Genomic DNA, 26,283 nt, shown 5'->3' with positions numbered 1-26,283 from the left:
AAGCACGGGCAGGAACAGCAATACAAATGTCGGTATCAAAATAAGAAACTGCCCCTTCCCAGAAACTCACACTCTAGAGGGAGAAACTCATCTGGCGATTGCCAAAGATCCTCTAACACCCCCTCTGATAGTTATCCACTCCTACGGGGGGTGCGCTCGCATATCACATGGAAGAGCGGAAAACAATAACAGACAAATGGGTACTGAACATTACAAAAAGGAGCTACTTCATCTGCCACAAAACCAACGCTTAATTTCTTACTCTTGCTGCTAGTGCAACAAACCCGTATCCTACGGACCAAATAAATCAGTCAAAATTGAATCTTTGCATCAAAGAAACAGAGGAGTTCACTTAAGATGTTTTCTAGTCCCCAAAAATGGCCAAACAACCCAACATCATCCAGTATTAGATCTGTGTTTTCTTAACAAATACATTCAAAAGGAAAACATTCAGAATGTTGGCACTTCACCAATTTTGTCCAAACCACAAAAGAAACCATTGTCTCTGCTCAATAGACCTTGAAGATGTGTATAGTCACATTCCCACAGCAAAGCACAACTGAAAATACCTGTTAATCAACTCAACAAATTTCATTTTTTAAACTTTTTCTAGAGGGGCTTAAAAAAGTTTTCCCTTCTATTAAAAATGCATCCCCAACTTGGGAGCTAAATCTGGTACTGTCAGAATGAATGGCTTCTACTCTTGAATAAATTCATAAAGCTACTTTACGGCATCCTTCATGGAAAACTGCTTTCTTGAGTTAACTTCAAGAAAGCTTTAATTGTTTTTCATTTGAATAGGGTGGTTTGAAGAACACTCCCTTTATTCCTGACTAAAGTTGTCTCAGAATTTTACATCAATCAGATCATCATTCTACCAACTTTCTTTCCCAACCCTATTAAACCAGCAGAGAGGGCTCTTCATTAGTTAGATATCAGAAGGGATCTTGTTTTTTTTTTTTTGTTAGATAAAACCAAGGATATCAAAAATACAAATTAATTATTTATAAACTATGGTCATATAAGACAAGAAGTGGCTACTTCTAAACAATCACTATCTAGTGGCATGCATGTAGTTATGTTACCATCACGGTTCCAACAAAAACCAACTATTGCCAGGCAAACCCAGAGCACATTATGGAAGAGAAAAAGCAGGTACTACTTCCCGAATAACTAATGGCTTCAATTGGACGTCTGCAGAGCTGCAGCATGGAAATCTATTGACACCTTCTGTAAACACTATTGATTACAATTTGATAATCAAGCAGAAGCTGGATTAGGTCAGGGAAGTCCTACAAACCTTATCAAATAAGGTTCTTTACTGTTTTTTCTGCTGGACTATAATTTACCAGCCACTTCGTCAATGAGTTAGCTTGCTATTCTATTCTAGTATTTATGACTGTTCTTCTTCGTAGGAATGTTCAATGAATCCATAACTGACCCGCCCTCCTACCCGACTGTTCTCTTAAAGGAGGGTTGTGGGTACGTCGCTATATACATATGTACTTAAGTATTTCTACTTTAAGTTTAGGCTTAAAAAGAACTAGGGTGCCTATTATGACCCTGGCAGTCTCTTGTCTGCCAAGATCGTGGTTGCACCGCCACCGAAGCGCTGTGATGCCACAGAACACCACGGCGTCCCTTTTTCAGTCCACGGGCGGTTCAACGGTCCACATGCCAGGACGCCGGAACCGCCTCAGCCGGATTTTCTGTGTTTCTTTTTCTGCGATGCGACCCAGAGTGCATATCTCACACTCTGGGTCACACCGCAGCCCCTGACTGCCTCCTGCTTTTCTGTCACTTACCTATTTTGTTCTTTTTCCTTTCTTCTGTCTTTGTTTCTTCTTTCTTCTTGACCTTCCATATTGTCTTTTTCCTTGATGTTCTTTCTCCCAGCATGCCTTTGCCTTCTTCCTTTTCCTTTTCTACTAGGTCTTTTTTCCTGTTTCATGCTATATAAGCTCTGCAGTTCCTTCCCTCCTTGCGTTGCAAACATTTCCGTTTGGTGGTGCTCCTCGCACCTGTTCCAGCTCCATTCATGTTCCTTCTTTTTTCCTGCTGAAAGCCTTATATTTATTCCCTTTTTCATTGTTTTTTTCCTCTTTTTCAGGAGTTTCTGTGTTAGAGGTTTTTTTCCCATTTTGGGGTTTTTCTTCTGAGACTCCTTCTGGAGGGTACGATCTGCCTTGGCGTTTATTCCTGTCAGCAGCACCGTGGCTACTAGAAGGGGTCGCCCCTATCTTGGCCAGTCCAGAACCAGTAAGCAACCGGGTGTTCCTCCAAGTTCCTCAGCCTACGGTGGTAAGAGACGTGCAGATCGTGAGAATCGCGGTCCGGCCACAACATTATGACCATGGTGAAAGCGCCACAGTCGGACCTCAGGCACTTCTGCTTTTAGGCCATCCGACGGCCTGGTGGTGCTGGCGGTCCCAATCAGCCAGGGCAGTGCTGCAAGCAGTGCTGCCCTGGGGATTACGAGTCCCATCTCCGCCAGCTGGCAGAGACAGGGTGCTGGGCCCCTGCACTGCCCATGCACTTGGCATGGGCAGTGCAGGGGCCCCCATGGCCAGCCCCATCTCGCTTTTCACTGTCTGCATTGCTGGTGCACCCAAAGCACTGCAACATTGCCGCCGGCTCAATTACAAGCCGGCATCAATGTTGTGTCCTGTTTCCTGCTGGGCCAGTGGGTGGAAACTCTGTTTCCGCCTGCTGGCCCAGTGGGAAACTCTTAATAGGGCCAGCAGGAGGGAGACCGCACTGGCAGTCTTCCGAAAACGGGAGTTTAGAGGGTGGCTTTCACTGCCTGCCAAACCTTTAATGAGGCCCTGAGCCTTGAAGGTAACTCCAAGTACTGTGTATAAACAGCTGTTCTGGGACTCTACAGGGAAGTATTCCAGTGGTTAGGAGTATCAATGAAGATCCTATAAAGCAGAACCAGAACTGCAGGTAGGTGACCCTTTCTTCATTGCACTATTGTTCTTAGAGTCAATTTTACAGTTAGCGTGATCAAGTGTGCTTGGATGTTTTTCTTTCTACATCTATTTCACAGAAGCTTTAATTGATTTTATTCTACATTGTGCTAAACACATAGGCCCTCATTACAACTTTGACGGGCGGCGGAGGCCGCCCGCCAAAGTTGCGCCGCAGGAATACCGCACCGCGGTCTGAAGACCGCGGGCGGCATTCCAAGTTTTCCCCTGGGCTGGCGCCGCCAGCCCAGGGGAAAACGACCTTCCCACCATGAAGCCGGCTCGTAATCGAGCCGGCGGAGTGGGAAGGTGCGACGGGTGCTACTGCACCCGTCGCGTATTTCACTGTCTGCTATGCAGACAGTGAAATACAAGCGGGGCCCTCTTACGGGGGCCCCTGCAGTGCCCATGCCATTGGCATGGGCACTGCAGGGGCCCCCAGGGGCCCCGCGACTCCCCCTCCCGCCATCCGGTTCCCGGCGGGAGAACCGCCAGGAACTGGATGGCGGGAGGGGGAGTCGGAATCCCCAAGCCGGCGCAGCAAGCTGCGCCGGCTTGGAGGATTCCTTGGGGGCAGCGGGAAACCGGCGGGAGACCGCCGGTTTCCCTTCTCTGACCGCGGCTAAGCCGCCGCGGTCAGAATGCCCCGCGGGGCACCGCCGGCCTGTCGGCGGTGCCACCGCGTCCCGCGGCCCTGGCGGTTACAAACCGCCAGGGTCGTAATGAGGGCCATACTGTCTTTCCTGTTTTTCATTGTTTCTTCCTGCCACGTGTAGAGAAATTACCAAATTGCTGGGAAAAGATACTGTTGGAAATTACCATCTTTTGCAAAACATCCCCCAGATTCTTCCTGAACCCGTTTTGTGGCTTTACGACTCTGTGCACTTTACTCCTGCTAACCAGTGATGAAGTGCTTGCCCTCTCCCTTCTCAACATGGTAAAACTGGTATACACCTAATTTGCACATTTAACCGGTTCAATGTAAATTCTTGCCATATTTTCTGCATTTCCTATAAATAATTTCTGTTTATTCAGTGATGGTGTGTGTTCGCTCAGGTAATAGGCTTGATAATCGACTAAAGCTCTTCACACATTCAGTGCAATGGTCTGGTTTTTCCCCTGTGTGCACTCGCTGATGTTGTTTTAGGCTTGGTAAAGAACTAAACCTCTTCTCACATTCACTGCACTTGAATGCTTTTACCTTTGTGTGTGTTTGCTGATGGAGTTTTAGCTGTGTTGACTGACTAAAGCTGCTTCCACATTCACTGCAATTGAATGGCTTTTCCCCTGTGTGTGTCCGCTGATGTATTTTTAGGTTTGATAACCGTACAAAGCTCTGCGCACATTCACTACACCTGTATGGTTTTTCCCCTGTATGTGTGCACTGATGTCTTTTTAAGGATGATAAAAGCCCAAAGCTCTTCAGACATTCACTGCATCTGAATGTTTTTTCCCCTGTGTGTGTTGTTTGAGGCTCTTTTAGGCGTGCTGAGTCGCTAAAGCTCTTCACACATTCACTGCAATGATACGGTTTTTCCCTTGTGTGTGTTCGGTGATGTTGTTTTAGGCCTGATAACTGACCAAAGGTCTTCACACATTCACTGCAACTGAAAGGTTTTTACCCTGTGTGGGTTCGCTGATGTCTTTGTAGGTGTGATAACTGCCTAAAGCTGTTCACACATTCACTGCACCCGAATGGCTTTTCCCCTGTGTGTGTCCGCTGATGTCTTTTTAAGGTTGATAACCGTCCATAGCTCTTCACACATTCACTACACCTGTATGGCTTTTCCCCTGTATGTGTGCACTTATGTGTTTTTAAGGATGATAACAGCCCAAAGCTCTTCAGACATTCACTGCATCTGAATGGTTTTTCCCCTGTGTGTGTTGTTTGATGCTTTTTTAGGTATGCTGAATGGCTAAAGCTCTTCACACATTCACTGCAATTATATGGTTTTTCCCGTGTGTGTTCGCTGATGTTGTTTTAGGGCTGCTAACTGACCAAAGCTCTTCACACATTCACTGCACCTGAATGGTTTTTCCCCGGTGTGTGTTCGCTGATGAGTATATAGGTTTGATAACTGACGAAAGCTCTTCACACATTCACTGCACTTAAATGTTTTTTTCCCTGTGTGTGTTTGCTGATGTCTTTGTAGTGTTGATAAGTTAATGAAACTCTTCATACATTCACTGCATTTGATTTTTTTTTCTCCTGTGTGCGTTTGCTGAGAGTGCTTTAGTTCGGATGACAAACTAAAGCGCTCACTGCATGTGTATGCTTTTTTCTTTCTTAGTTGTTGTTTTTGTGTCAGGTATATATTTTTCTACATCCCGTGGCTGTGTTTCCTGAAGGGCCAACATGGCCGATAAAGCACTTGTGTTCTTCCCACACTCCCTGTACGTGTGTGGTATTTTGCATGTTAGATTTCTGATTTAACAATACAGAGCAATGGTCACTAAATACTTATCATGTGCATTATATGTGGAAAGCTTCTTTTTTGGGTGACTGTGTCTTTAAATAGGACAATGGTTTCGCATACTTGCGGGTAAAGATCCTTTCTTCTCCTGGTTGATGGAAACGGGGGCAGTGCTCTGTTTTATTTAGCAGAAGCCTCCTTCCTTTACCCTTCAGTTGTCTGGCTCCACTCTCTTGTGCTTTTCCCTGGTTGCTGTAGTTTGGCCAGAAAGGGTTTACGATACATCTAGAGCATTGAATGGTGGTCTTTTATCATTCTAGTAAGCAGAGCACTGCTGTAGTCAAATCATACCGATCCCACGATCAAAGCTGGTGGTTGACGCCGGTTTGTACAGGAGGTGGTTTGTCAGTGTTGTTGCCTTAATTTTGTAGAGGTCACTTCTTATAGCCACTGAATTGGCCTTGACTCCTTCTTCCAGGATCTGTCAGTTTATGTTCCGGTTCCTCTGTCGCTGACTGCACTGATATTGTCCCGAATACTGGAGCTCATTATTTCTGACAGCTTTTACAGATTTACAATATTATCTTCATTATATAAAATCGTTTTCTGCATTCAAAACTTGTTTCCTGTTGGATGTAAAGAAAATGAAAACTGCTAAATGGAATCGTAATGGAATATGAATACAAAATATTTATGTATTGTAAAAGTCATCTCTTCTTTACCACTGTTGAAACGTACACCATACAAACATATTTAAATAAAAGTTCTGTTGAGCACATCACATCTTCCTTAGTGGACATTTACCAGTGTTCACAGAGTAACTTAGTAAAGAACGGGCGCTCACGGAGCACCACGTGCTACAGGTACAGCTTTAGGAAGATGCACGTGGACAAGGAGGTGATTTACCAGCGTTCACAGAGTAACGTAGTAAAGAAAGGGTGGTCACACAGCCCCACTTGCTACAGGTACAGCTTTAGGAAGATGCACATGGACAAGATTTCATTTAAACAAGAACAGATTGTGGAAACAGAGAGGGTTCAGGACATGATGCTGTCACTTAAGTTTGAGGAAGTGTAGAAGGAAGGTAACTCTTCAGGAAGTATAGTTCAAAGGTAACTCCATTCACACTCCTCTTCACAATCCTTTCCTGTTCACACTGGACCTCTTGAAGTGCCAACACCTTACTGTACCTTGCACATACACACACACACACACACACACACCATTGCACACACACACATACACACCCCTGCACACACACACACATGCACACACACACACACACACACGCACACACCCATAGCTGCATACTCACTCTGAGAGGTCACTGTTAGCCAAAGCATGGGGGGGCGACTCGTTGCCTGCACAGAGCAGAAATCAGATAACGGCCTGACAGTCAAATAGCCATGGTTGGCAATACAGGAATCACAAGCTTCATTTTTAGAAGTTCACCTGGGAGATACAAACAGGGGAGGTGCACATGAGGTACAAACAGAAGAAGTGCACAGGCAGGTGCTTATGAGGTACAAACAGAGGAGGTGCACAGGTAGGTACTTTTGAGGTACAAACAGAAGAAGTGCACAGGCAGGTGCTTATGAGGTACAAAGGAAGTGCACAGGTAGGTACTTTTGAGGTACAAACAGAAGAAGTGCACAGGTAGGTGCTTATGAGGTACAAACAGAAGAACTGCACAGGTTGGCGCTTATGAGGTACAAACAGAAGAAGTGCACAGGTAGGTGCTGATGAGGTGGGAACAGAGGAGGTGCACAGGTAGTGTGCCATGACAGAGCACCTGGTTTAGTCTTCTGTAGTGATGAATTCAATGGGTTCTGGGAACTGCAGTCTTTTGTTACTACATTTAATTTGGCTGCTGTACAGACAAACCAACAAAAGGAATACAGAATACTCACCACACATGAGAAAATCTACATTTTGAGCATTCATGCAATGTGTGTCAATGGAAGAGCGTCCTGGGACGAGAACAAAATCAGACTGCAAAAAAGAAAGTGAGAAGAGAAAAAGTCGGACGGGATTGAAAGAGGAAAAGAAACCCAGGATCTCCCAGGGTTTGGATTTAAAAAAAAGTTCAAATATAGAATTCAGTCAGGAAGCACTTTTTGAGCTCTGGTTTGAACACTTCCAGGAAAAATTGGGTCAGATATGAACCGTTAGTGGGTCCCAAATCATGTGGGTATTGCCAGCGAAGGATCTTTCGAGGATACATGTCTGTCAAATGAGAGAACTTGAGATAGAGACTCACTTCCCGGTGGTCTAATCTTGTGAGATAGGTCAAGCCTTCATGAAGAGATGGCAGTGAGTTTATTTAGAGAGCCATTGGGGGAGACAATGCGCTGATCGCCCACAATGACCAAGACATTCATGGCCTGGGAGAGGATCGTGGTTAAAGAAGTTTACCTGTGAGATTCCAAGTAACAAACCCATAGAGAGCAGACAAATGCCAAACATTCAAACCCATGAAGCATTTTCACGAGGCGGGGCACAGGAGTGGGTATGTTTACATTCGGCTCCATGCTTTCCCCAACTGATTCCAGGATACTGCATTTCCCATACATCTATTTGTGCAGCTGTAGGAGGCTGGCCTGGTTTGTAGTGGGTACCTATGGTACATACACCTTATACCAGGTCCAGTTATCCATTATTAGTGAAATGTAGTCAGTGTCTAGAAGCTCTCTAGAGGTAGCTGTGGATGAGAGAGCAGCCAAGGCTTATCTAGGAGACATGCAAAGCTCATGCAATACAACTGTAGTCACACAGTACTGACACACATGAAAGAAAACACTCAGGGGGTAATTCAGACCTTGGCGGACGGCGGAGGCCGTCCGCCAAGGTCCCGCCGACAAATGACCGCACCGCGGTCAAAAGACCGCGGCGGCCATTCATACATTTCCGCTGGGCCGGCGGGCACTCTCCAAAAGAGCGCCCGCCGGCCCAGCGGAAATGCCCCTGCAACGAGGATGCCGGCTCCGAATGGAGCCGGCGGAGTTGCAGGGGTGCGACGGGTGCAGTTGCACCCGTCGCGTATTTCAGTGTCTGCTTTGCAGACACTGAAATACTTTGTGGGGCCCTCTTACGGGGGCCCCGCGGCACCCCCTACCGCCATCCTGTTCCTGGCGGGTAGGATGGCGGTAGGGGGTGTCAGAATCCCCATGGCGGCGGAGCGCGCTCCGCCGCCATGGAGGATTCTCCCGAGCAGCGGAAAGTCGGCGGGAGACCGCCGACTTTCCGTTTCTGACCGCGGCGGAACCGCCGCGGTCAGAATGCTCGAGGGAGCACCGCCAGCCTGTTGGCGGTGCTCCCGTGGTCGGTGACCCTGGCGGTCACCGGCCGCCAGGGTCAGAATGACCCCCTCAGTGTTACCAAAATAAAGGTACTTTATTTTGGTGACACAAATGCCAAAACCACCATAAAGACTATACTCCCTTAGGAGGTAAGTAATACACAAATTATATACACTAGCATGCAGAAATAGCTGTAAAAACAGTTAGAAAATAGTGCAAATAGTGAAAATCACAGTAGTTAGAAATGACCAAAAGTCGGTCCCCCACCTAGGCAAGTGTAGTGTGTAGAAGGGAGCTGGGAGTACTAGCAAACCCTAAAGGTAAGTGCTAGAATCCACCCCAGTGCCCAGGAAAGTAGGAGTAAAACATAGTAACCTTCCCAGAACACACACAGAAAAAAGAAGAGGAGTTCTAGCTACCAAAAACTACAGCAACATCAAAAGAGCACACATGAAAAGAGCAGGAACAACAGACTGTAAGAAACAACGCAGACTGGATGTTACAAATGTTGTGCAGCATTTGCAACTGTTCGCATCTTACTTTCCTATCTTTCCTCGTTCTCCGAGAGTTTGCCATGACTATACCATCCCACGGCACATCTAAGTCAAAACCTAGATCTAAAGCAGAAAAAGAACTGAAGAAGTTACAGGTTGAATCCCAACATGTTTATAATTAAGTTGATAAACAGGGATGGGAATTCTACAAAACCATCAATTTCAAACGTGGTAGAAGAAGTGGAGCAATTCAATCCAACCAGGTCAGAACAAAGCAAAACTTACACCATCAGAACCCTGCACCAATCAGACAAGGCAGCTCAGAAAGAGGGATTTGAGATTCTTTTAAGATCTATACCACAAGGCTGAGTTTGAGGCCATGGAGGGAGAAAGGGCGGCAGAGCTTCAGATAATCCAGTTTCCAGACAGAAAGATCAGCTCAGAAACAGAGACATGAGATCCTCTTAAGATCCACGTCAGGAGAACTCTGAGGCAGAAGAAGGACAAACAACAGCAAAGCTTCAGACAAGATAGTCTCCAGACTGAGCCAACATTGTCCTAGAAGAAAGATTTATTCCTCCTAACAGGATACACGATTCAAGTTCTAGCCCTTTAGCTCAAATACGCTTTTATATATAAAAATAACAAACCCACAGAAATACACAATTACATAATAAAATATAAACCTCCAAACAATGGCCAACAATTCTAAAGAAATTCGAAATATCCTCACTTTATATCATAAGCCGCAAGAGCACATGTCCTCTGGCCCTCCAAGCGGTTTCCTGTGGGTCATCAAAGAGTCATCTTAGTGTGAGGACATACTCCGGATGCATTTCAGGGTACAACTAATTATGCTACCACATGCAGGTATTTAGCTGTCTGCGCTACCCTGTGTGAGAACATGGACACCACAGTTAGTACAATCTTGTTTGAAGATGTTGTGCACATTATTCAAGCGCCCATGGATCTAATCTTAGCTGTAGAATAAGATTTAAGTCTTTGTTGACCCGAATAAGGGGCAAAAATATGCTACATATTTTTTTCCTCCCAACAGAATGGCCATTCATATTTGGTATTATTTTAATACCTCCATTTATAAACCAATGCTGCCAGTGTCATTGTTCCTAACCTGGTCTCATGCGGTCGAAATACACTTCTCTTTCTTTGTGTGTTTGACTTCTAGGTACAGATTCAATCATTTACAATCACATCCTTCCCCTCTTCCACCTGTTTTCAATCAGAGCCCAGGAGCTTTGCTTCACCCCCCTCCTTAGCTCCAGGTAAAATAGCTCTGGACTTTTCTTAACAATACAAGATCTTTTTAAACGTTGGACACCTGGGAGTCTGTTAGAAATGGGGTCTTTGGTTGGCAGTCAGGTTACACCCTGTCCAAGCAAGGACCCTCACTCTAGTCAGGGTAAGTCACACACAATCCAAATTATCCTGTGCCACCCTCAGGTAGCTTGGCACTGAGCAGTCAGGTTTAACTTAGAAGGCAATGTGTAAAGTATTTGTGCAATAAATCATACAATAACACAATATAGCACCACAAAAATACACCACACAGTGTTTGCAAAAATATAGAATCTTTATCAAATTAAATGCAGGTCAAAACGGTTAAAATGTAATTAGAATACGTTTAAATATTACTGTAGAAGTAATATGAAAGTCTTTAGAATTTTAGTATCACTGTAAAGCAATAAAAAAGTGTCTTAAGTTCTCTTAGAAACAACAAGTATCTCTTGCAGGGCAAGGTACCTGGTTTGCGTTGAAAAATCCTCCCAAGGGACCGCAGAGGAGGAGATGCGTGGAAAACAGGTAGGTGTACGTCGGTTTCGCCCCTTCGCACATGGACTTGTGTCGATATTTTCCCCGCGTGTCGATTTCCGCGCGCGGACTTGGATCCTCTTCGGGATGCGGGGTTATCGGACACCCCGTAAACAATGCGTGGAAAATCCTGAACTTGCATCGAAGTCACAAGCGCTGCATCGATTCCGGTGGGCGATGTGTGGAAATTTCTTCTGCACGGCAGGCGCTGCGTCGATTCCTCTCAGGAAGTCGGGCTGCATCGTTCCAGGTCGGCTTGTGTCAATCCAGTAGGGCCGTGCGTTGAAGTTGCAGTCGCGCCGCTGGCGCTGCGTCAATCTTCCGTCGCAAAGTCGGGCTGCATCGTTCCGGTCTCGGTGTGCAGTGAAAATGTCGCCGCGAGCAGGCTGTGCGTCGTTCTTGGCAGGTGGTGTGTCAAATGTTTGCCGCACGGGGATTCCAGCTGCAGGAGAGAAGTCTTTTTGGTCCTGAGACTTCAGGGAACAGGAGGCAAGCTCTATCCAAGCCCTTGGAGAGCACTCCTTCAGCACAGCGAGAGAGCAGCAAGGTAGCAGAGCAACAGCAAGCAGCATTCCTTCAGAGAAAGCAGTCAGGCGAGTCCTTTGGGCAGCCAGGCAGTTCTTCTTGGCAGGTTGCAGGTTCTGGTCCAGAGTTTCCTTCCCAGGTAGTGTCTGTGGTGGTAGGGCAGAGGCCCTCTTTTTATACCCAAATGCGCCTTTAAAGTGGGGGAGACTTCAAAGAATGGCATAGAAGTGCACAAGGTCCCCTTTCAGTTCAATCCTGTCTGCCAGGGTCCCAGTAGGGGGTGTGGCAGTCCTTTGTGTGAGGGCAGGCTTCTGTCCTTTGACATGTAAGTGTCAGGCCCTCCACCCTCCCAGCCCAGAAAGACCCATTCAAAATGCAGATGTGTGCAAGTGTGACTGAGCATCCTGTGTTTGGGGTTTGTCTGAGTGAATGCACAAGGGAGCTGTCAACTAAACCTAGCCAGACGTGGATTGTAAGGCACAGAAGGATTTAAGTGCAGAGAAACGCCCACTTTCTAAAAGTGGCATTTCTAAAATAGTAATATTAAATCCAACTTCACCAGTCAGCAGGACTTTCTATCACCATTCTGGTCATACTAAATATGACCTTCCTACCCCCTTCAGATCAGCAGCTACCACTCAAACACTGTATGAGGGCAGCCCCAATGTTAGCCTATGAAGGGAGCAGGTCTCACAGCAGTGTAAAAACAAATTTGGGAATCTGCATGAGCCATCTGAGGGGCCTGTGGTCTGTCTGAACCGGAAGTGAGTCCCAAACAGGTATGGTCTCAGCTTCTTCAATGCCCAGACCACAGCAAATGCTTCTCTTTCAATAGCACTCCACCTCTGTTCCTGTGGTAATAGTCTTCTGCTAATAAAGACTACTGGTTGGTCTAGGCCCTCCTTAGTTAGCTGTGCTAAGACCGCCCCTATGCCATGCTCTGAAGTGTCTGTCTGCACGATAAATTCCTTGGAGTGGTCAGGGGCCTTGAGCACAGGGGCCATGCACATGGCTTCCTTCAGGGAGTCAAAGGCTTTCTGACAAGCCTCTGTCCAATTCACCAACCTAGGTTGCTTTTTGGATGTGAGTTCTGTCAAGGGTGTCCCCATGGTTCCATAGCCCTTGACAAATCTGCGGTAATACTCAGTGAGGCCTAAGAAGGCTCTCACCTCTGTTTGGGTTCTAGGTGGTTGCCAGGCCTTGATAGTTTCAATCTTGGCCTGGAGGGGCTGCACCTTGCCACCACCTACTAGGTGTCCTAAGTACACCACGGAACCCTGCCCAATCTGGAACTTATTGGCCTTGATGGTCAGGCCTGCCTGTTGCAGAGCCTGAAGCACCTCCTTGAGGTGGAGCAGGTGTTTCTCCCAGCTTTGACTGTGGACGGCAATGTCATCCAGGTAGGCTGCGCAGAAGGCATCCTTGCCAGCTAGGACCCCGTTAACCAACCGTTGGAAGGTAGCGGGGGCATTTTTCAACCCAAAGGGCATCACCCGGAATTGGTAATGGCCCTCAGGCGTGGAAAATGCCGATCTCTCTTTAGCCCCCTCAGTCAAGGCAATCTGCCAGTACCCTGATGTGAGATCAAAAGTACTGAGGAATTTGGCAGCACCTAGTCTGTCTACGAGCTCATCAGCTCGGGGGATGGGGTGAGCGTCAGTCCGTGTGACTGAATTAAGACCCCGGTAGTCCACGCAGAACCAGAGTTCTGGCTTGGCACCGGGTGCAGCAGCCTTGGGTACCAGCACCACAGGGCTGGCCCAGGGACTACTAGACTTCTCAATAACCCATAGAGCCAACATCTTGGAGACTTCCTCCTTGATGCTGGCCTTCACCTTGTCTGACAACCTGTACATTTTGTTCTTTACAGGGGGACTGTCTCCCGTGTCAATATCATGGACACACAAGTGTGTGAGTCCAGGGATGAGAGAAATCAGGGAGGAGTACTGTTCCAGTAACTGGTAGCAGCCCCCACTCTGCTCTAGGGTCAGGGAGTCAGAGAGAATGACACCCTCCACTGACCCATCACCTTCCTTAGCAGCAAAGAGGTCGGGGAGAGGTTCACTCTCCTCTTCCATACCCTCATCGGTCACCAGAAGCATGTTGACTTCCGTCCTCTCAAAGTGAGGCTTCAGTCGGTTGCCATGGAGCACCCTTAGAGGGTTCCTAGGGGATTGGAGGTCCACTAGGTAAGCGGCCTCCCCTTTCCGCTCCTTCACTTCAAATGGGCCAGACCAGCGGTCCTGGAGAGCTCTAGGCTCTACTAGCTCCATTACCCACACTTTGTCTCCAGGTTGAAACTCTACCAGGGTGGCCTTCTGGTCATACCAGCGTTTCATTACCTCTTGACTGGCCTCAAGGTTACTCTTGGGCGTTTTCCAGAAGTGGTGCATCTGGTTGCGGAGGGCCAGCATGTAGCTGACCACATCCTGAAGGGGTGCCTTTGGAGCTTTCTCCAACCCCTCTTTGACAAAGGGTCCCCTGACAGGGTACCCATAGAGAAGCTCAAAGGGAATGAACCCCACTCCCTTCTGGGGTACCTCTCTGTCAGCAAAGAGAAGGCATGGTAAGAGGAAGTCCCACTTACGCCTCAGGGACTCAGGGAGGCCTGCAATCATGCCTATCAAGGTCTTGTTGAATCTCTCCACCATTAGATTGGGGGTGATAGGGTGTGGTGAACTTTTAGGTTACACCACACGCATCCCACATGGACTTCATGTGTGCAGACATGAAGTTTGTGCCTCTGTCAGACACAATCTCCTTTGGGAATCCCACACGGGTTAATATTCCCATTAAAGTTCTGGTCACCACCGGTGCAATTACGGTCCTCAGAGGGATTGTCTCTGGGTAATAGGTGGCATGGTCCACCAAAACCAGGATGAACCTGTTGCCTAGGCCAGTTTTGGGGTCTAAGGGGCCAACAATGTCGATGCCCACCCTTTCAAAGGGGGTGCCAACGATAGGGAGTGGGATAAGAGGAGCTTTTAGCTTTTTTTCTGTTTTCCCACTGGCCTGGCAGGTAGGGCAGGACCTACAGAACGCACCTGAGTTAGTCCTCATCTGGGGCCAATAAAAGTGGGTGACAAGCCTGGCAAAGGTCTTGTCTTGCCCCAGATGTCCTGCCAGGGGAATGTCGTGAGCCAAACCCAGTAGGAAGGCCCGGTAACACTGGGGGACCACCAGCGCACGTGCTGCCCCAATGGCCGGAACCTTAGGCTCACTGTAAAGGAGATCATTCTCCCAACACCCTCTAACACCCCGCACAGCGACAAGGCCAGCTGGTTCACCCCTGATCTTCAGAACTCCAAAAGAGAGAAGATCTGGCGTACAGATACCACCAAACCCAACCACATCGCACTCAAGGAATCCATCTGCAAGCATAACCAACTGATCCGCACCACCAAAAGAACCCACTTCAAGAACCGCACAGATAACAACGCCCACAACAGTAAAGAACTCTTCTGCATCGTCAGAGATCTCTCAAACCCCAAGTCCTGCTCCAACGAACCCCCTCCGTTGCAAGATCTCTGCAACTCCCTCGCCACCCACTTCCGCCGCAAGATAGAAGAAACCCACAACAGCTTCAACCCCATACAGACCGCAAATATCCACAAACTCGACGCCCCGAGTAACACCAACCTCCTCCACAATTGGACGCCCGTCAACACAGAAATCATCACTCACACCATGGCTTCCATCCACTCTGGATCCCCATCAGACCCCTGTTCTCACCACATCTTCAACAAAGCTAGCAACATCATCGCCCCCACCTCTGTAACACCATCAACAACTCCTTTGACTCAGCCACCTTCCCGGAAATCTGGAAACACGCAGAAGTCAACGCACTACTGAAGAAACCCAAGGCGGACCCAGATGACCCGAAGAACTACCGGCCGATCTCCCTCCTCCCCTTCCCGGCCAAGGTCATCGAAAAAGTCGTCAACACCCAGCTCTCCCGTTTCCTAGAAGACAGTAAGGCGCTCAACACCTCCCAATCCGGTTTCCGTAAAAACCACAGCACCGAGACCGCACTCATCGCTGCCTCAGACGACATAAGCACCATGCTCGACAAAGGAGAAACCGCAGCACTCATCTTGCTAGACCTCTCTGCCGCTTTTGACACGGTATGTCATCACACCCTCCGCAAACGACTCCACAGCGGCGGAATCCGCGACAAGGCTCTCAACTGGATCTCATCATATCTCGCCGACAGAACTCAGAGAGTCCGCCTTCCGCCATTCCTGTCAGAAGCCTCCAAGATCATCTGTGGTGTCCGTCAGGGATCCTCCCTCAGCCCAATGCTCTTCAATGTCTACATGGCCCCACTCGCCAACATCGCACGCCACATCAACATAGTATCATACGCGGACGACACCCAGCTGAACCTCTCCCTCACAAAAGACCCCAGTTGGCTTAGAAGTGCACAAGGTCTCCTTTCAGTTCAATCCTGTCTGCCAGGGTCCTAGTAGGGGGTGTGGCAGTCCTTTGTGTGAGGGCAGGCTTCTGTCCTTTGACATGTAAGTATCAGGCCCTCCACCCTCCCAGCCCAGGAAGACCCATTCAAAATGCAGATGTGTGCCTGAGCATCCTGTGTTTGGGGTTTGTCTGAGTGAATACACAAGGGGGCTGTCAACTAAACATAGCCCGACGTGGATTGTAAGGCACAGAAGGATTTAAGTGCAGAGAAATGCCAACTTTCTAAAAGTGGCATTTCTAAAATAGTAATATTAAATCCAACTTCACCAGTCAGCAGGATTTTCTATCACCATTCTGGCCATACTAAATATGTCCTTCCTACCCCCTTCAGATCAGCAGCTACCACTCAAACACTGTATGAGGGCAGCCCCAATGTTAGCCTATGAAGGGAGCAGGTCTCACAGCAGTGTAAAAACGAATTTGGGAGTTTTACACTACCAGTACATGTAAACTACACAGGTACATGTCCTGCCTTTTGCCTACACAGCACCCTGTCCTATTGGTTACCTAGGGCATACCTTAGGGGTGTCCTATATGTAGAAAAAGGGGAGTTTTAGGCTTGGCAAGTACTTTTAAATGCCAAGTCGAATTGGCAGTGAAACAGCACACCCAGGCCTTGCAATTGCAGGCCTGAGACAAAGTTAAGGGGCTACTTAAGTGGGTGGCACAATCAGTGCTGCAGGCCCACTAGTAGCATTTAATCTACAGGCCCTGGGCACATATAGTGCACTTTACAAGGGGCTTACAAGAAAATTAAATAGTCCAATTGGGTATGGTCCAATGTTACTGTAGGAAGTTGGCTCTGGATGTACTATTTCAAAGTAAGAAATAGCATGCACAGAGTCCAAGGGTTCCCCTTAGAGGTAAGATAGTGGCAAAAAGAGATAATTCTAATGCTCTATTTTGTGGTAGTGTGGTCGAGCAGTAGGCTTATCAGAGGGTAGTGTTAAGCATTTGTTGTACACACACAGGCAATAAATGAGGAACACACACTCAAAGACAATTCCAGGCCAATAGGTTTTTGTAAAGAAAACTGTTAGACTTTTCATCCTTGGCGTGGTCTCCCTTAACTTTTTGCCTCTGTTCCCCAGGTTGTTGATGAGTGCTGGACTCTGATTTTGCTGTTTTTGTTACTCTGGGCACTTTACCACTGCTAACCAGTGCTAAAGTGCAAGTGCTCCTGTTTAAATTGTATGTAAGTGGTTCATCCATGATTGGCATATTTGAATTACTAGTAAGTCCCTAGTAATGTGCACTAGAGGTGCCAGGGCCTGTAAATCAAATGCTACTAGTGGGCCTGCAGCACTGGTTGTGCCACCCACATAAGTAGCTCTGTAATCATGTCTCAGACCTGCCCCTGCAGTGTCTGTATGTGTATTTTTACACTGTAAATTCGACTTGGCAAGTGTACCCACTTGCCAGGCCTAAACCTTCCCTTTCCTTACATGTAAGGCACCCCTAAGGTAGGCCCTAGGTAGCCCCAAGGGCAGGGTGCAGTGTATGGATAAGGTAGGACATATAGTAATGTGGTTTATATGTCCTGACAGTGAAATACTGCCAATTTCGTTTTCACTGTTGCAAGGTCTGTCTCTCTCTCATAGGATAATATGGGGGCTACCTTTAAATATGATTAAAGTGTAGATTCCCCTAGAGAGTAGATGGACATGTGGAGTTTGGGATCCCTGAACTCACAATTTAAAAATACATCTTTTAGTAAAGTTGATTTTAAGATTGTGCGTTTGGAAATGCCACTTTTAGAAAGTGAGCATTTTCTTGCTTAAACCATTCTGTGACTCTGCCTGGTTTGTGGATTCCCTGTCTGGGTCAGTTTGACAGTTGGGTTGTTTTTCACCTCACACCAGACAGTGACACAAAGGGAGCTGGGGTGTGATCTGCATTTCCTGATTAGCCATCTCTGCTAGGAGGGAGGGGTGGAGTGGTCACTCTCATCTGAAAGGACTGTGCCTGCCTCTGACAATGCTGTCTCCAGCCCCCTGGTGTGTGTCTGAGGCCTTGCCTGGGCAAGGCAGGATTTCACAAGAAGGTGTGAGTCCCCTTTGAAGAAAGGTGACTTCAAAGACTAAAATGGGTATAAGAAGGGCACCCAAACTTACAAACTTTAGAAACACTTCTGGAATCAAGAGGAACCTCTGCCTGGAGAAGAGCTGATCGCTGAGGAACAAGTGCTGCCCTGCCTGTGACTGTGCTTTGTGGAGCTTTCCTGCAGTGCTGCTTCTGCCAGAGTAAGAGGGCAAAGACTGGACTTTGTGTGCCTTCCATCTTGAAGAAGAAATCTCCAAGGGCTTGATGTAGAGCTTGCCTCCTGTTGTTGAAGTCTCAGGGATAGCAAAGACTTCTTCCTGCCAGCACCTGGAGTCTCTGGAGAGACCCCTACTCTGCTCTGTGGTGCCCTTCCAGTTCCTGGGACCCTGAAAGGAGAGGCTGGCAGCCTAAGGACAAAAATACACGCACCGAGCACCGTGCGGAGAAAAGATCGACGCGAATCCGATCGCGGCTGAGAAAACGACGCGACGCCGGTTCCGCAGCTGAGAAACGACCCCGCAGGAAACGCGACCGAAAAACCGACGCCCGGAGCAGGAGAAACGACGCGCAGCATCGCTGACGGAGGCTGAGAGATCGCACCCTGCGCCGCGGGACTTTCGGATCGTCGTGTGGCTGGCTTTTTCAACGCGCACCGCCGTGCCGAGTTGTTTTCGACGCACACAGCCGTGCAGGGTTACTTTCGACGCACACCGCCCGTGCGGGGTTATTTTTGACGCAAACCAGGTACATTTTCACGCTAGCAGCGCTAGTGTGGTGTTACAACTACCTAAAGACTCTTTTTATTTTAAACCTTTAAAAAATCATAACTTGACTTGTGTATGTTGGATTTTTGTCGTTTTGGTCTTGTTTTGTCTAGATAAATATTTCCTATTTTTCTAAACTGGTGTTGTGTCATTTTGTAGTGTTTTCATTAAGTTACTGTGTGTGTTGGTACAAATACTTTACGCCCAGCACTCTGAGGTTAAGCCTACTGCTCTGCCAAGCTACCAAGGGGGTAAGCAGGGGTTAGCTGAGGGTGATTCTCTTTTATCCTAACTAGAGTGAGGGTCCTTGCTTGAACAGGGGGTAACCTGACTGTCAACCAGAGACCCCATTTCTAACATTGGAGGCAGCGACGGGATTTGGACTTGTATTTGTACTTGACATACAGTAATTAAGTGTACACTACTGTTTTGATCTCAGACCACTACGTGACCACATACTACTAGTCTTGTGATTTTTGTTTTTTTACTTGGACTGTTTTTCTCTGCATTCAGTTTCTTTTTTTTTCGCTGATCCCGTGATTGACTTTTCTGGAACTTCATTTGAGAACTTGCTTTTCTGTTTTTGGAACTGTGCATATTTTTTTAACCTCTCATCATGTCTCAGTCTGGAGATGCCCTAGCTGAAGCTGCTTTTGACTTGGAGAAATTGGAGAGCTACAAAGTGGCTCAGTTGAAGCAGTTTTGTAGTAATGTTGGCTGTCCCATTAAGAGCTCATCCAAGAAGGATGAGCTGCAAAAGGCGCTGAGGGCCTGGGTGACAGCCAAAGCAGCTGAGGGGCACACAGATGAGGAGCCAGAGGGGGAAGAGGAGTTGCAAGTCACTCACACTGATGTAGTGGGTGGGCCTGCTATGTCTCAGGGGAGAATCTCCAGGGCAGGTAGCAGTGTGTCCTCCAAGAGTCTGACACCTGGAGAGTTACAGGACAGACAGGCAGAGAGGGAGTACCAGTTGGAGCTGAAAAAGCTCAGTCTAGAGATGGAACAGAGGAAGCTGGCCCTTGAGGAAAGGAAGATAAACATGGCTCATGAGCTCAGTTTAAAAGAGATTGATCAGAGGAGTCAGTCCAGTAGGGATGGTGGCAGCAATTCTACAGTGCAGCCTGAGAGAAGGGTACATATCCCAAAAGACCTTGTGAGGGATTATAAGAGGGAGGATGATATCTACTTGTGGTTCAAGGGTTATGAGTCAGCTCTCCACATGAACCTGGTCCCTGAAGCTCATTGGGGGGCAGCCCTGTGGAAGCATTTTGAGGCAGAGGGGAGGGACACACTGACGGCCTTAGGGGATGCTCAGAGTCTCACCTACCCTGCCATGAAGGAGGCCTTACTTACCAGGTATGGTCTCACCCCTGAGCAGTACAAGGAGAAGTTTAGATCCTACAAGAGAAAGGAATCCCAAACATGGTTGGAATGTGTTGATTCTTGTTGCAGGTCACTGGATGGTTGGGTGAAGGGCAGTAAGGTAAACACGTATGAGGGGCTTTACAATTTAATTGCTTGGGAGCACTTGTACAGTTTATGTTTTCCAGAGCTGCGCCAGCACCTCATTGACAGCAAGCTGACTGACCCCAGGAAGCTTGCACAGGAAGCGGACCGCTGGGAGAGCACCAGGGTCCAAAAGAGGTATGGGGGAGACCACGCCAAGGGTGGGCAGGGTCCCTCTCAGAAGAAAGGGGGGGGTAAGGGCAAACAGGATGAGTTCTCTAAAGGGCCCCAAACTGATTCCCAGGGTAAGGATTCCCAACCCCCCAGTGAAAAGAAGCCATGGTTCTCCAAAGGGAAGCCAATGGCAGGTGGTCCCCTACGTAAGTGCTATTCATGTGACCAGGTGGGTCATGTGAGGGGGGACCCCAAATGCCCCAAAAGTACACCGGCACCCACTGGTGCACCGTCCCAGGGTTTGGCCAGTGTAGCGCTTGGGGAGGAGTTGGTTTCAGGTGGGTGGGAACCAGCAGAAATGACCCTTGTCTCACTAGGGGACAGTGAGATGGTCCAGAGAAACCTAGTGCCTGATAACACTAAGAAGTACAGGCAATGGGTGACCATCAATGGACAGAGGGTGGAGGCTCTAAGAGACACAGGAGCCAGTGTGACTACAGTGAGGAGTCACCTGGTGTCTGAAGAGCAGATTGATCCCCGGGTACTTCACCAAGTAGTTGCAGTAGATAACTCTGAGCGCCTCTGCAGAGTGGTGCAGGTTCCCTTTGAATGGGGGGGGGTCTCAGGTTCCTGGAAAGTAGCTGTGAGTCCAACCATGCCTGTTGATTGTTTGCTAGGCAACGACCTGGAAGATTCCCCTTGGAAGGAGGTGGAACACAGGTCTCACTTGGAGATGTTGGGTCTGCCTGGGTGGGTATGCGTATCCACCCGGTCTATGGCAGCCAATCAGGGTAGTCAAGAGCCCCTGGAGCCTGAAACAGTGGCCCAGGGGACCGCCAAGAAGAGGAAAGGCAGGAGGCGCGGGAAACCCGCCCCAGAAGTTCCCACGGTCCGGGAGGAGGCAGAGCCTGAGGGTGATGCCCCGGAACCTACAGGGGAACAGGTGGCTGAACTGGGGGAGGTCCCTGAGCTGTCGCAGTGGCAGCAGGAAGGGGGACCCACCAGGGAAGTATTCTGCACAGCGCAGAAGGAGTGCCCTACTCTTGAGGGACTGCGGCAGCAGGCTGCAGCCCAGGCGGCTGGCGGGGCGCCAGGTACTCACCTGATTTATTGGGAGGATGGCCTCCTGTATAGTGAGCCTAAGGTTCCTGAGCCGGGGTCAGCTCGTATGCTGGTGGTACCCCAGGGCTTCAGGACCTTCCTACTGGGTTTGGCTCATGATGTGCCTTTGGCAGGACATCTAGGGCAGGACAAGACCTATAAGAGGCTTGTCTCCCACTTTTACTGGCCCTTGATGAACAAGCAGTCAGCTGCTTATTGTAGATCTTGTCAGACTTGTCAGGCAAGTGGCAAGAGTGGGGGGAAATGCAAAGCTCCCCTCCAACCTTTACCGGTAGTCAGTACTCCCTTTGAAAGGGTAGGAATTGACATTGTGGGGCCTCTGGATCCCAAGACAGCCATGGGCAACAGGTTCATCCTGGTCTTGGTGGACCATGCCACACGGTACCCAGAAGCTATTCCTCTAAGGACGGTCACCGCCCCCGTGGTGGGACGTGCCTTGATGGGGGTTTTTACCCGCATGGGTTTCCCCAAGGAGGTAGTATCTGATAGGGGTACAAACTTCATATCCACTTATATGAAGTCTCTGTGGAAGGTGTGTGGGGTAACCTACAAGTTCACCACCCCTTACCACCCCCAAAGTAATGGTCTGGTTGAGAGATTCAACCGCACCTTGAAAGGCATGATTCAGGGCCTGTCAGAGCCCTTGAGGCGTAAGTGGGACGTCCTCTTGCCATGCCTTCTGTTCGCTTACAGGGAGGTGCCTCAAAAGGGACTTGGCTTTAGCCCCTTTGAGCTCATCTATGGCCACCCTGTGAGGGGACCGCTCAGTCTGGTGAAGGAGGCTTTGGAGAAAGCTCCTAGTAAACCACCCCAGGATGTATTTAGCTACATGCTGGCACTAAGAAACCAGACTGCCCGCTTCAGGAGTCTCGCTCAGGAGAACCTGGAAGCAAGCCAGGAGGACATGAAACGGTGGTACGACCAGAATGCCACTCTGGTTGAGTTTCAGCCTGGACAAAAAGTGTGGGTCATGGCACCAGTGGAGCCTAGGGCTCTCCAAGATAAGTGGACTGGGCCTTTTGAGGTGGTGGAAAGAAAGAGCGAGGTCACCTATCTGGTAGACTTGCAATCCCCCAGGAACCCCTTGAGGGTCCTACATGTCAACCGCCTCAAACCACACTTTGAGCGAACTGAGCTATCCATGCTCCTAGCGACAGATGACGGGGTGGAGGAAGAGAGTGAGCCTCTTCCTGACCTCCTGTCTGCAGGAGAGAAAGATGGGTCTGTGGAGGGAGTGATCCTCTCCCCCTCCCTGACTGAGGAACAGCAGAGGGACTGTCGCCACGTGCTGGGACAGTTCGCCTCACTGTTTTCCCTGATCCCAGGAGTCACACACCTGTGCACACATGATGTGGACACTGGGGACAGTACACCTGTTAAACATAAGGTTTACAGGGTGACTGACAGGGTGAGGGCTTGCATTAAGGAGGAAGTCTCCAAAATGTTAGCCCTAAGGGTTATTGAGCACTCCAGCAGTCCTTGGGCCAGCCCAGTGGTCTTGGTCCCAAAGGCTACTGCTCCTGGTGCCACTCCAGAACTTAGGTTCTGTGTGGACTACCGGGGTCTCAATGCGGTCAGCAAGACTGACGCACACCCCATCCCCCGAGCTGATGAGCTCATTGATCGGTTAGGAGCTGCCAAGTACCTCAGTACGTTTGATTTAACATCTGGGTACTGGCAGATTGCCTTAACTGAAGGGGCAAAGGAGAGGTCAGCATTCTCTACCCCCGATGGGCACTTCCACTTCAATGTGATGCCCTTTGGGATGAAGAATGCCCCTGCCACCTTTCAGAGGTTGGTCAACCAGGTGTTGGCAGGACTGGATGAGTTCAGTGCCGCCTACCTGGATGACATTGCTGTGTTTAGTTCCACATGGGAGGAACACCTGCAACACCTCTGGAGAGTGTTAGAGGCCCTGCAGAAGGCAGGCCTCACTATTAAGGCGAGCAAGTGCCAAATAGGGCAGGGTTCTGTTGTGTACTTAGGACACCAGGTGGGGAGTGGCCAGGTGGCACCCCTACAGCCTAAGATTGACACGATTCTGGCTTGGGAGCCTCCCAAGACCCAGACTGAAGTGAGAGCCTTTTTAGGTCTCACAGGATACTATCGGAGGTTCGTTAAGGGATATGGTACCATTGTTACCCCCTTAACTGAGTTGACTTCTAAGAAGCAACCCAAGAAAGTGATCTGGACAGAGGCTTGCCAGAACGCTTTTGATGCCCTGAAGGCTGCCATGTGCACAGCACCTGTGCTGAAGGCACCTGACTACTCCACGGAGTTTGTTGTACAGACAGACGCCTCAGAGCATGGTATTGGAGCAGTACTCTCACAGCTGAATGAAGAGGGCCTAGATCAACCCGTAGCCTTCATTAGCAGGAGGTTACTACCCAGGGAACGTAGGTGGAGTGCCATAGAACGTGAAGCGTTTGCTGTGGTCTGGGCACTGAAGAAGCTAAGACCCTACTTGTTTGGGACTCACTTCCGAGTTCAGACCGACCACAGACCCCTCAGATGGTTAATGCAGATGAGGGGTGAGAACCCAAAACTGTTGAGGTGGTCCATTTCCCTACAGGGGATGGACTTTACGGTGGAACATCGACCCGGTACAGAGCACGCCAATGCTGATGGTCTGTCCAGGTTCTTCCGCCTTAGTGATGAGAACTCCCATGAGGTTGGGTAGTTGCTCCCCACTTTTAGCTGGGGGGGACACGTGTTAGACTTTTCATCCTTGGCGTGGTCTCCCTTAACTTTTTGCCTCTGTTCCCCAGGTTGTTGATGAGTGCTGGACTCTGATTTTGCTGTTTTTGTTACTCTGGGCACTTTACCACTGCTAACCAGTGCTAAAGTGCAAGTGCTCCTGTTTAAATTGTATGTAAGTGGTTCATCCATGATTGGCATATTTGAATTACTAGTAAGTCCCTAGTAATGTGCACTAGAGGTGCCAGGGCCTGTAAATCAAATGCTACTAGTGGGCCTGCAGCACTGGTTGTGCCACCCACATAAGTAGCTCTGTAATCATGTCTCAGACCTGCCCCTGCAGTGTCTGTATGTGTATTTTTACACTGTAAATTCGACTTGGCAAGTGTACCCACTTGCCAGGCCTAAACCTTCCCTTTCCTTACATGTAAGGCACCCCTAAGGTAGGCCCTAGGTAGCCCCAAGGGCAGGGTGCAGTGTATGGATAAGGTAGGACATATAGTAATGTGGTTTATATGTCCTGACAGTGAAATACTGCCAATTTCGTTTTCACTGTTGCAAGGTCTGTCTCTCTCTCATAGGATAATATGGGGGCTACCTTTAAATATGATTAAAGTGTAGATTCCCCTAGAGAGTAGATGGACATGTGGAGTTTGGGATCCCTGAACTCACAATTTAAAAATACATCTTTTAGTAAAGTTGATTTTAAGATTGTGCGTTTGGAAATGCCACTTTTAGAAAGTGAGCATTTTCTTGCTTAAACCATTCTGTGACTCTGCCTGGTTTGTGGATTCCCTGTCTGGGTCAGTTTGACAGTTGGGTTGTTTTTCACCTCACACCAGACAGTGACACAAAGGGAGCTGGGGTGTGATCTGCATTTCCTGATTAGCCATCTCTGCTAGGAGGGAGGGGTGGAGTGGTCACTCTCATCTGAAAGGACTGTGCCTGCCTCTGACAATGCTGTCTCCAGCCCCCTGGTGTGTGTCTGAGGCCTTGCCTGGGCAAGGCAGGATTTCACAAGAAGGTGTGAGTCCCCTTTGAAGAAAGGTGACTTCAAAGACTAAAATGGGTATAAGAAGGGCACCCAAACTTACAAACTTTAGAAACACTTCTGGAATCAAGAGGAACCTCTGCCTGGAGAAGAGCTGATCGCTGAGGAACAAGTGCTGCCCTGCCTGTGACTGTGCTTTGTGGAGCTTTCCTGCAGTGCTGCTTCTGCCAGAGTAAGAGGGCAAAGACTGGACTTTGTGTGCCTTCCATCTTGAAGAAGAAATCTCCAAGGGCTTGATGTAGAGCTTGCCTCCTGTTGTTGAAGTCTCAGGGATAGCAAAGACTTCTTCCTGCCAGCACCTGGAGTCTCTGGAGAGACCCCTACTCTGCTCTGTGGTGCCCTTCCAGTTCCTGGGACCCTGAAAGGAGAGGCTGGCAGCCTAAGGACAAAAATACACGCACCGAGCACCGTGCGGAGAAAAGATCGACGCGAATCCGATCGCGGCTGAGAAAACGACGCAACGCCGGTTCCGCAGCTGAGAAACGACGCCGCAGGAAACGCGACCGAAAAACCGACGCCCGGAGCAGGAGAAACGACGCGCAGCATCGCTGACGGAGGCTGAGAGATCGCACCCTGCGCCGCGGGACTTTCGGATCGTCGTGTGGCTGGCTTTTTCAACGCGCACCGCCGTGCCGAGTTGTTTTCGACGCACACAGCCGTGCAGGGTTACTTTCGACGCACACCGCCCGTGCGGGGTTATTTTTGACGCAAACCAGGTACATTTTCACGCTAGCAGCGCTAGTGTGGTGTTACAACTACCTAAAGACTCTTTTTATTTTAAACCTTTAAAAAATCATAACTTGACTTGTGTATGTTGGATTTTTGTCGTTTTGGTCTTGTTTTGTCTAGATAAATATTTCCTATTTTTCTAAACTGGTGTTGTGTCATTTTGTAGTGTTTTCATTAAGTTACTGTGTGTGTTGGTACAAATACTTTACGCCCAGCACTCTGAGGTTAAGCCTACTGCTCTGCCAAGCTA

At 48.7% G+C, this 26,283-nt stretch overlaps 1 pseudogene; it reads right to left on the bottom strand.

The window, feature by feature from the left end:
• Positions 1-3,764: 3,764 nt before the first annotated feature.
• LOC138276108 (zinc finger protein 135-like) lies at positions 3,765-5,993 on the bottom strand (annotated as a pseudogene).
• Positions 5,994-26,283: the final 20,290 nt, after the last annotated feature.

Source organism: Pleurodeles waltl, unplaced genomic scaffold (genome assembly GCF_031143425.1).
Source record: "Pleurodeles waltl isolate 20211129_DDA unplaced genomic scaffold, aPleWal1.hap1.20221129 scaffold_37, whole genome shotgun sequence".
Lineage (NCBI taxonomy): Eukaryota > Metazoa > Chordata > Amphibia > Caudata > Salamandridae > Pleurodeles > Pleurodeles waltl.
This window is presented reverse-complemented; position numbering and strand designations above follow the sequence as displayed.